General features: G+C 42.4%; 1 protein-coding gene across 1 annotated transcript in view; it reads right to left on the bottom strand.

The window, feature by feature from the left end:
- LOC122773821 (SPRY domain-containing SOCS box protein 4-like) overlaps positions 1-9,704 on the bottom strand; it is a 34,564-nt gene extending 24,860 nt beyond the window's left edge. The window contains exons 1-2 of the mRNA XM_044032766.1: positions 9,444-9,704; positions 322-416 (exon numbers count right to left, since the gene is read on the bottom strand). The gene's annotated coding sequence lies outside the window, so the exon portion shown is untranslated. The remainder of the gene's footprint in view (positions 1-321; positions 417-9,443) is intronic.
- Between the last annotated feature and the right edge of the window lie 2,451 nt (positions 9,705-12,155).

Raw genomic sequence — 12,155 nt, 5'->3', positions numbered from 1 at the left:
CCTAACCGACACGATCATGGATTAAATATTTAGCGACCACCTTGGATCAGTTTCTCTGCATCTACGGGTAACAGAAAAAAACAGCGTGCTCAGGTTTCTACGGCCTGAGGTCGATCACTGAGATCCGCAGCTCAACACCAGTTCCACGCCTCATCAGCACTGGGTTTTGCCGAGGTGGTCGTGTTTTCAGTCTTCACTTAGTGAGCACACAGTTAACCACCTCAGTCACCACCGATTTCCCTCGACACAATGCTTAGCTTTGAGCAGCTCTGCATTTAAATGTGAATGGACGATGAGTCTGCTTTGGGGGTGGAAACAAACCTCTTTAATCCATCGGCGTGCGGGCGTCTTGTGGGAAGTGCATCTCTGCCCTGTTGACGGGACACGGGTCAGAACATCACAGCTCCGGGTCGTTTCTGCCAAGACAAGCAGCAAAGGTTGTTTTGTTTTAACAAGGGTGATGCTGGGACACGCGAGACGACTGTTGTATTATTAAGCGGCCGACGCGTGGCTTGTGGGACATGACGTAAGGCTGCTCTGCAATGCAGTCAAGGACAAAAAGGTACACTAATATTCCAGAGAACAGTCGCCAGAGAAACTTAATGAGCTCCTACACTGAACGCTCAACGGCACAATTGATATGATGCTCTGACATAAGGCTTTGAATTATAGATGCAAAGAGCCCCATCAACACTGATGTTGGGGCCCTGTGATTCCCACAATGCAGACAGAATCACGGTACAAGTTTAATAAACTGTTAAATACGGATTCTTGTGGAATTTGGGATGTAATTTCATTTTCTGTCAGAACAGATTCCCGAGACAAAATTTCAGCAACTGATTAATCTGTTGATCGAGCAATCGTTTGGTCCATAAAGTGTCAGAAAGTGTTGATAAATGTGGAAATGATGATGTTCTTCAATGTCTTGATTTGTCCACAAGCGTTTTAACGATGTCTTTGTTGTATGCAGCAAATAAAACAGAACATGTTCACCTGAAAGACACGGAAAAATGTTTTAATTGTAAAAGAAAACCATTTGATAAATGGATTATATAGTTATTATAAAATGAGTTGACAATTAATGGCAGCCCTACATCACAACCAGGTCCAAGCAGCCATCTGAGGCCTGTTTTTACAGACTGGACCCGTAAAAAAACAAGCGGCAACCACATTAGTTTTAAAGCTCACAATAAGAACGAGGAAAAACGGCAGCAATCGAAAATAAGTAAAACCTAAAAAACTGAGTTCTGAATAAAAAAAAACTTATTTCTCTGCTCTGATGGATGTTCTCTGAAAACATTTGTGTCGAGTCCAACGTAGATATTTGTCCTTTTAAATATTCATGAGTCAGTGTAACCTTAATGTTCATCAAATTTTAAGATGACTACTCCACAAACATTAAAACACCAATGAGGTGGTGTCCCCCATCTGCCATTAGCAAATGTAGTAGGTGATTACTTGCAAGAAATAATAATACAAGAAGCCTTTAGGGTCTTATGAGTGAATAAAAACACACAGACACTTTCATAGTGGTATAATTGTACACTACAAATAATGAGGTTACTCAGTTATTCCCCCATAATTAGGCCCAGAGTCCCGTTAGACAGGTGGGTGATAAAGACTTTATAATCTGTGCTCCATGTTTGCTCACAGACACAGACAGACAGACAGACAGACAGACACACAGACACACAGACACACAGACACACACACACACACACACACACAGACACACAGACACACAGACACACAGACACACACACACACACACACACACACACACACACACACACACACACACACACACACACACACACACACACACACACACACACACACACACACACGCCTACTGTGTAGGCCTAGTCTACGTACTTCAAGCAATGCAGGGCATGAAACAGTAGGTGGCGTCGTATCAGCTCCTAAATATCAACTTAACTCCTTTCTTATCCAAAATTCAAGCACTTACATGTTTATTTATGTTACATAAATGACCTTAATTATAAATTACAACTCATTCGAACCCTCACCCACCCCTGTGAGTGCACGCCGACACCATCACCACTGCACAAATTACCCAAATACTCCACAAATGTCAGCGTTGTATTGACTTTATGAACAATTTGAATAAGTTAAATTGCTAACAGTGTATTACTGATATACAGCAGTCAGTCAGTACAGTGGGATCAAATAAACATTCATCAATGCAAACAGCTAAAATGCTTAAAATGATTTGATAGAAATATTAGTCTGACAGGAGAGAGTGGATGATTTCACATCTTTACCAAACTCATGCTAAATCAGCTATGAGAGTTAGCATGTTTAGCACATGACATGGCTAATTAACGAGCTAATTTAACAGCGAGGCAGCAGATTAGCTTTTTAAGACAGTCATGGCAAACGTACTGGACACAACATTAGCAACTGTGTGGTGATTCCATGACTTTGAAGTGTCGTGAATTCAAAGAAGCATCAGTAATGGACGGTAGCTGGCAGGAACCACAGAGTCTGTTTACAAGAAAAACAAACGACTCCATTCATTTCCATCTGAGATGGCTTACGGGGGATATGGGGTGTCCATGTCTGCTACACAATAACTTATAGTCATAACTTATCAATACATATAAAGCATTGTATTCAGCAGATATAAAAAAAACCCTGTGCTTCAGTATATTCTTCTTAAGCAGCGAGAGGTCGTCAGAGGTCAAAGGAGTTGTGTGTATGTGGACACCGACCTCATAGTGAACCAGTGGTGAGGGCACACTGTTTTGAATAGTATATTGTTACCGCAGGAACACTGCTGGTGTCTGGTTTTGAACACTGAAGAGGTAACTTCCTGCTTCCAGGTCAGATTTAACTTGACCTCGTTCGGGTTAGGTCGAGCGTTTAAAGTGTGATGTTTTCTCTTTTTCCTTTGGAGTAAATTGCACAGTTGTCCATGTAATAAAGAGATGGAAGCTATCTCTAACTTATGTAGCATGAACACTATCACATGCAAATTACTGGATACATTTCATGTTTTAAACCACAAACTTTTTATTATTGTGTTTAAGGAAAATTAGCAAGAAGTCAGCGGTCCTTAGTTGGTGTCCAAAAAAATGATTCATGTAAAAATGATGATTCTTATTGTCCAAGACTTTTTTTATTATTAAACTTTTGTAATAAATTTTTTGGTTTGTTTTTTGAATCATTTTTTTCTGTTTTTCAGAGTAATATTTTTCTGAATTATCGAGAACTCCAACCTGCAAGTGACTCCCATATCTTCAGCAGTCTCCTGAAGGTCTCGAGTCACCACGTAGCCGGATGCCTGAATGCATTTCAAATGCATCATCTTGTATCCGTGGAAAAAGCTTTCCTTCGGAACACGTGCAAAGTCCTCAGGTGTCTGCGTAAAGTCGACAAACTAATGGTAATACCATCTATGTGACTTAAAGACAGGACTATCTCCCGGTGTCTTCAACCCAGATCAAAGTAAAACTTGATTAAAGTAATCGAACTCTCAATAAAGGATTGAATGTGTTTGTTTCAAATGTGCTCTAAACTCAGAAAAAACAATTATTCTGTAAATCAGAAATAAATTACTCAGAAAAACAGACCAAATTTAATCATTTTTTGAGTGAATGCAATATGACTAATGCAATGACTAATGTCTGTAGAGGTTTGATTGACACTATTACAGCCTAGCAGAAAATGAAGGCTTCAGTTTTGTGTTAACAAGTGAACCAAAGTATGTGACACTCGCAAACCTTTTCAGGTCACACCGAGTGTGACATCTTAAATAAATAAAACTTCTTGAATTTAATTCCAAAATATAAAAGCTACATAATCTTGCAAACACAGAAACATCATGAATTTAAAAAATAACACCTCACATAAATTCACATATTGGTCTAATGTGACCTCATTTATTAGGTCAAAATATGGAATATGGAATTTTGAGAACCAGTCCATGGTTTTGAAAGCTGGTACAATTTCAGTTGACCAAGATCTCCAAATAACAACCTTCCTCCCACTAGTTATTGATCCCTCTGCTCTAACAGCTCTAACACCATGCCCTCAGTCTCCATGTGTCCTTGTTTGCACCATCCAGATCTATGAGTGACGTCACACTGTGCGGCGCTCTCCTCTCACACTATGAAAAACATCCATCATCATCATCATCATCATCATCATCATCATCTAACCCTAACCCAGAAGGAGCACAAGCTTTAAGAGGACGGCAATCTTAATTGTTTCTTAATCTTAAAGCCACAACCTCAGTTCACACACGTGTTTGATGAAGTTTCCATCACACGCAGCACTGGGGACTTATTCTTATATTCCATTAGTCTTTTGGTTATTTTCTCTCTGGTCTCCTTGTTCCATAAAATGTCAGAAATTATGAAAAAAACATTTCATAAACCTCAAAAGAAACGATTAATATTTATTATTCCTCGTTTATTTTGTCTTGTGACAAAATGTTGTGACACTTTTCTGAAGCAAAATGAATCCATTACGAAGATAATCATGAGCTGTAGCCCTAGAGAAAATATTCACATTCAGAATCTTATTTTTTTTTTTAAAAACTTGATTAATCAATTATGAAAATAGCTCAAATAGTTATACATGGCACTTCCCCTTTCCAGCCCTAATCCTTTCCAACCAACCGTAAAGCTACACCAAGTGATTTGTTCACACAAGACAGAAGATCTGAGGACAAATGTAACGAGCGTCAAAGTGCAATAAAAATCTAAAATTCTCATTCAAAAAAAGTGATTCACATTTTGAGTTAAAGTCTTTGGATGAACAATAGTTTTGTGTTTCACTGAGACTAGAGTGTCGCTACCACGGTTAACAACGTTACCTCACAATACGCAATACATGCTCCACGATACCAATAACGTCACAATACGATTCTGAGAGACATTCACATGCAATTCATCACGATATCAGTCTGACGAAGGATTTCTGCATTTATTCAGAGAAAAAGACGCGTAACGTTAACACGGCGTTCTCTGCCGTTATCCTGCTGCAAACTCCCTCTTCTTCAGCTTCGTTACAAAGCTCGGCGACTGTTGGTGAATGGATTATCATAGTGCACGATATATGCATCACGAGTGCATATTTAGACCCGCCCCTAAAACCACATTCAAAATCATCTTGTAGAACACGTTGTTGTGGGTCTCCCTCAGTAACATCCATGCATACTTGAGTCGATGATGCCAGTTTATCTCCCCGTTGTAAACCATTCAACCCCCACGCCAAGTTTCAAAAACAGTGGGACTGGCTACCAACAACAAAAGACTTTTGTCAAACGTTCAGAACGTCCGACAGACCATCCTGAATGTCATATTGAAGCTCCTGAACGACACGCGCTCTCCTCTCTCTCTCTCGACTGCTGTATTTTTCAGTCATCACATCGCAGACTCCACCCTGTTCTTCCTGTGACGTGATTTTCCCTGGTTCTCACAATTTGTTCATTGAATCACATCTTGCTTTCCATGGAAAGTAAGGGTGTGTCAACATTCACCTCAGGGTTCTTTGTCATTTTGTTGGCAGTTGACTTGCGTTGCTCTAAAGAGAAAGGCCTTTAATCCAACATGGACTTTTTAAGGTGAACCGTTTGCAAAGTGGCTAAAATCTGTTTTTCCTCATGTTTTCAGTCAGACACTGTGTCTGGAACGACTTCCTGCCACAGATGCAGTCAGAGCCGAGCGTGTGTCAGTAACCTGCATTATACCGAGCTCCACTGTATCCACTACAAAAGGGCATCAAAGTGCAACGGCATCCACCAGCACAATTACTCTCCGCCACTAACGCACATTTAAATGATCTTGGAGAACATGTAAACATGAGTGAGTGGCACACTCATGTGAATAGACTCCATTACAGTGGAGGCAGCGCAGGGTTCCTCACATGACCCGCTGCCCTGCAAACATCCCAGCGGTAGCCTGGCTGCTCAGCATCACCAGATTGCTTTTAATGGCTTTTCACAGCATTGACATTCAACTGAGTCAGCATCGGCGGCTGAAACAGCCTCAGCTCATCACTGTGCGTGTGTGAGTGTGGGACGATGCTGGCAGGAAGTGGACACAGAGTGGACGAGGTGGCAAATCTCTGCAGTGGATTACAACGCTGCGGTTCAACAATCAAACGGTTCCCGATGCAAGTTCTCCCTCAAAACTTCAATAACTTTGTGCATTTACTGTCATTATCTGATCGAGCAGAAGGAACTGGGTTCACAACATGTGGGGCCGCAACCATCGTTCAGCTCATTCGACAAATACCTGGACAACCGACGAATCGATTAAAACAACCTTCTGATTTTTCAGCCTCTTAACTATGAATATTTCCTAGTTTCTTTGCTCCATTTAACAAAGAAATCATTCAAACTGAATCATTTTCAACTGAATCAAAACTAGGGGATTAGTAAACACCGATCAACATTTTACAAACCAAACCAGTACTCGATTGATGATGAAAAGAATCAGCCTAGTGCAGCCCTAGTATTCTGGGGGGTTGCCGATTTGAATCCCTGCCAGGTGAAGCACTGGGGTACCCCTGAGCAAGGCACCCGATTCCTGCTGCTCATTGTTAATTGAACACTCTAAATTGAGCCCAGCCCACGTCCAGTGCACCTTCAAACCTCTGCCAAATCAAATATGCAGCAAACGCTCGAGACGGAGAAGAATACAAATAGAATTCAGCATTTCTGAAGTAAAAAGGAAAAGTGGCCATTTATTTATTCAAATGAATTATGGGTCGACTCGCCATAAATTCATTCATTCATTCATTCATTCATTTATTTTTGGAAAAACTGACAGCCCTATTGTGTGTGTGTGTGTATACACAGTACCAAGCAGTTCACCATTTCTTTTTCATGGATAGAGAAAATACTGAAACGACGTGTGAATGTGCCGTGTTACTGAAACACAGTCTTCTGAATGTCAGTGCTGTCAAACCATTCAAATATTTCATCACGATTAATCGTCATAGTTATAGTAATGTCATAGTTAACTCGCGATTAATCACACATTTGTATCTATTCTGAATGTCTCTTGATTTCTTCTCATTTTAATGCTCTTATCAACATAGAAAAGTGGATCCTCTTGCTTTGTGCAGATGTTTTTTTTTTATTGAGTCAATATCTCTGTCACCTGCATATTGTGACTTATTGCTCTTATTGAGATAATAATAATAATAATAACAACAACAACAATAAGAGAGGCTGTGTATCAGCTGCAGTGTGTGAATAAAGAGCCGTGGTTTAATGTGTTGTTGTTGCCGTTGCGCTAAAGGAGCTAGCGGTCTTCGGAGGTCTCTTTACTACGGTTCGGGGGTGTGAGCGTGTTTGGTTGGTAACACTGCAGACATCATGACTGGAGACAGGAGACACTGACAGGAGATCCACACTGTCCTACTACAACAGAGAGAGACTAGAGCAATCAGCTGATTCAGTGTCAGCCTCATTCACTTAATCAATAATGACGTACGTAGAACCATATCAAAAAATAGAATTTATAAAACATAGGAACAGCCAAGTGGAAACAACAACAACAACAACAACAACAACAACTACCAGCAGGTGATCACGACCGGTGGGCGGCACCACACACCCTGTGGAGATGCAACCTAAGCCGTGTCGTGGCGAGTAGAGCCGGTGTGTAAATACACCACAACTGAGAGGTCAACAGGTGTCACAGTGATCACAAAACACAGATGGTAAGAAATGGGAGTGAAGGGGTGAATCGCTCTGAAATGATGGAAGTATATGAGCTTCAAACACTGGATAATTCAGGTGAACCGTTTCCAAGACTGTGTTTCCTTTTGAGGAAAACAAGAGCGACCATCACAACAGTTAGCCTAGCGTCCAGCTATGATCAGCCAGTTCTGTCCTCCGTCTCACCATCTGCTACGGTCCACCCACACAAATCTCTCATTACATTTGATATGGACAGAAGCCCGGCTGCCAAAAGCCCGGGAGGGCAAAGCAGATGGTGCGTTTCAGGCAAAACATTTAGCCTTTGAATAGCAGACGAGCTTTAAATCAAACAGCTACTGAATGAAGTCAAACAGAGCAGCCGGGACATGAGGTCGCTCATTTGCTCACCTGGAATAATCCCAACCAGTGCAAAGCTGGGAAAGAAAAATCAAGCTGCTTCCAACTTAAAGAACACTGGCAACAGCTTTACGACGCACACATTACAGGAGAGTCATCCACAAGCTGACCTATGCACAAAAGAGACAAATGAAGTGACGTCTACAAACTGTGCTCAACCAATAACCACTGGTTTTCACTGGGAAACTGAGTGTAATCACTTCATCATAACATCTATATCTGCTTAAGTCTATGTTCCATTTCATTCACCACAAGACCAAAAACCCTTCACTCTCCTGCTGCCTTGTTATGGTCAAATATCTACATGAAGAAAACTGATGGAGGTGCAGTGGATTGAAAACGGACCTGGTTTCCTCTGTAGACTTACAGAGGTTTAATAAAGACACACAAACTTGTGTAAAAACACACAAAACACAGTGTTTGTACCTCATTCTTTTTTATAAAGTGGCTCAGTGGGTTTTTCCTTGTGGCCCTGCCGCCGATGGCAGCCATGTTTCCCCGTGTCTCACGCTGATTCTCGGCGCAGGGGCCGCAAACAGCGTAGTCAGCGCTGAGTGTCTCTCTTTAAATGTCCCCTAAAAGACAACGAGCGTGTTTCACACTCAGACACACACACACATCCAAACACAACCTGACACACCTGCGAGTCCTTTCACTTCCTGACAACACAACAGAACTCGCACGAGACGTTTGTTTTAACTCTTGTATGTTTAGTTTCTCTGGCTGCGCCTGTTCTGTAACTGACGCTAAAACACCACACACACACACACACACACACACACTCACGCTGTCCGCGCGCACTGTCAAGGAAAACAACACAAGACCAAAGTTTGAAGGGGACACGGCGACCACCGACCACAGTCCCGGTGTTTGTTCGCCACACCGCGGTCTAACGAGCGACCACAGTCCCCGTGTTTGTTCGCCACACCGCGGTCTAACGAGCGACCACAGTCCCGGTGTTTGTTCGCCACACCGCGGTCTAACGAGCGACCACACACATCAGTGTTCGACCACAGTCGCGTGTTTGTTACACCTGTCTAACGACCGACCACAGTCCCAGTGTTTCGCTACACCGCGGTCTAACGAGCGACCACAGTCCCGGTGTTTGTTCGCCACACCGCGGTCTAACGAGCGACCACAGTCCCGGTGTTTGTTCGCCACACCGCGGTCTAACGACCGACCACAGTCCCGGTGTTTGTTCGCCACACCGCGGTCTAACGAGCGACCACAGTCCCGGTGTTTGTTCGCCACACCGCGGTCTAACGAGCGACCACAGTCGCGGTGTTTGTTCGCCACACCGCGGTCTCGTCCCGGCGTTTGTCTGACGACAGAGACACTAACTTACCGCAGGAACCTGTCGTTGAGCGTCTGCTCCGCATCAGCGTTGAGAGAAAACGAACGAGCCTCTGACGTTCCCTCGGCGTGGCTTCGGTGTGACTCCAGGAGCGAGGACGGAAGAATGTGCCCGGTGGAGGCGCGTGTGAGGCGGCAGAAGAGGCAGAAGCAGCGACGGTCCTTTGTTCCTCCTGGCCGCGGCAGCACGCGCAGCCTGCTCCGTGGATATTATCACCGTTCGTGTGTCCCTGACACGCGCTGATTGGCTGCTGCTCCGGGATCAGGGAAAGGTGACTTCCGTCAAGCTGACGCTCAAACACTCAAAGACACAAACACAGTTTCTGGTCACGACTTCCGCAAAAATACAAAAAAAACAGTGTTAAGTCTTAAAAAAAGCAAATGTATTTACTCTCTTGTATCAAAGCACATTAAACATATGTAGTGTTGTGTCTTTTACATTTTACTCTCTAAGTTATTGTTTCTTAAACATATTTGACGAACTGCTTTTATTTCTACCATCTACTTCCGGTTTGGTGGTTTTTTTCAAAGGCTTGACGCAGGGTGGAGGCTCCTTCATACCTCACATAGTTTTCTCCAGAGTTTAACCACCATCACTCTCCTTGGTTTCTCTTTTATTTATTTGCTGTTAAACATGACGGTAAAACTATATTTAATGCACACAAACTGCACTCTTACATTCTTTATTATTACATTTGTGTTGCATGTGTTACTTCCTGCATGATTGTATATTATATTCTTCAAATGTTTTATTATGTATAAATAGTTTTTGTATTTCATGGCTTATATTTCATGCTTGTGTGGTTTGAAGAAAATATACAAAATGAATATAATACTTTATAAGGTAAATGAAAATATACATCTATACTCTCTCTAGTATCTACCTGTTCCATTTCATCTCATTTGGAATCTTTCCTTTTATTTATTGCTTATTCATTTGTTGGGTTATTGCCTTTTACTGGTTTATTGTTGTCAAGTCAATGTCATTTCTGTAGCTCAGCGTCACACACACACACACACACACACACACAGGGCTTTCCATTGTGTACAGTAAGTGACTGCCTCTGTCCTTAGACCCTCACTCTTATAGAGGACATTTAAAAATGACACGTGAAATGTAGAAAATAGCAGGAATAACAGGAGAGAGGCAGATGGTCACAATATTAATATTAACATTCATATTAATGTGAATATTATTAACATTCACATTAATAAAGAGGACATGAATGGTTCACAGGTCCATCCTCAGGAAATGGAAACACAATGGCGCAGGTTTTGCCAGAATTTTGGCAACACAAGACGAAAACCACAGACCGACACGACACAAAGACAACTCATCCAGTAACATGTAGACGATTCCTGAATATTAAATAATGGTCGATCAAAGACAGGTGGGAGGGGTGTCTGGGTCGAAGATGGGAGGAGTCTGAAACTGAGACCAGCCCCCTTATTGTAATACTACGAAATCCAACCTAATGCTGCGATCAGACAACACAAAGTCAGGCCGATTTTCACATCACCAGTGTCAGACTGATTATGAACGTAACTGAAGCACAGATGTTTGGCGTCTGGGACACTCTGGGACGCTCTGGGACACTCTGGGACGCTCTGGGACGCTCTGGGACACTCAGATGAGAAGTCTGAGACGTGCTGCTGGAAGTTCACCAGGGTAACAGAGAGCTGTGTGACACCAACATTAACATCATTTATGTCACGTTCTCTCTGAAAGAGACACAGTCCACACTGTCCTCTTTGTCCACGATCGTTCTTTTCTTTTATGAGTCTGAGCTCGAGACCGCGAGCATCACTGAGAATCGTGACGATCGTGAAAGACAAAAACATCATGTTGTCAGAATCAGCGATCGTGTCATCATCAGCGTCTGATCGCATCGCGGTGTCTTGTCTCGTACTACACACTGTGTGTGTGTGTGTGTGTGTGTGTGTGTTTGGGATCAATAAAGTGGTCTACATGTGAATGTGAGTGTGGTTCAGGGTCATAAAGGTCAGGATGAAATCAGTGATTGTGTGTGTGAGAAGCTGCTTTTCTTTGCTCCGTCTGCATTTGAATAAATTAACCACTTTGTTTTTGACTTTCCTGCTGAAGATTAGACGATCATATGAAGAATGAATGGATTATTAGATTATTACAATCCTTACAATTTAGATAGGCATTGTCTGCAGCTCTGGTGTTTTGTGAAATATTCTTATTGTTTGCTACACTCTGATGTTTTATTGCTTCTGTTATAATCGTGCTCTGGAAGCTTCATGTGACTTTTCATATTATTTTACCACAGAGTATTAGGGCCAGATGTGTGTGTGTGTGTGTGTGACTCCGCCTCTGATCCTGCTGGAGCTGATGTGATGATGATGTGATGTTGAGGACAGGAAATGAGCTGTGCTGAGGTTGTGTCATCACTTTTTTAGAGGGCAAAGGTCACATATAGCTGTTTGTTCCTGTTGCGTCCTGCAGCAGCACTGACACTTTAAACCCACACTGCCACCTGGTGGCAGGAAATGTAATCACAGTTATATACATCATGTTTCCTCGAAATCAGCGTTTTCTACGACGTGGGAACTCACTTTTTAAAGATGAAGTTAACTTATTAAAATGTGTGAATGCAGCTCTAAACTGCCTCTGGAAACACCACAGCAAGCTGCTCGTGGTCACTCGATGGCCACGCCCCCTGCGGTGCTCACTCAGGAC

Source organism: Solea senegalensis, linkage group LG8, assembly GCF_019176455.1.
Source record: "Solea senegalensis isolate Sse05_10M linkage group LG8, IFAPA_SoseM_1, whole genome shotgun sequence".
In the NCBI taxonomy this organism is placed as follows: domain Eukaryota; kingdom Metazoa; phylum Chordata; class Actinopteri; order Pleuronectiformes; family Soleidae; genus Solea; species Solea senegalensis.
This window is presented reverse-complemented; position numbering and strand designations above follow the sequence as displayed.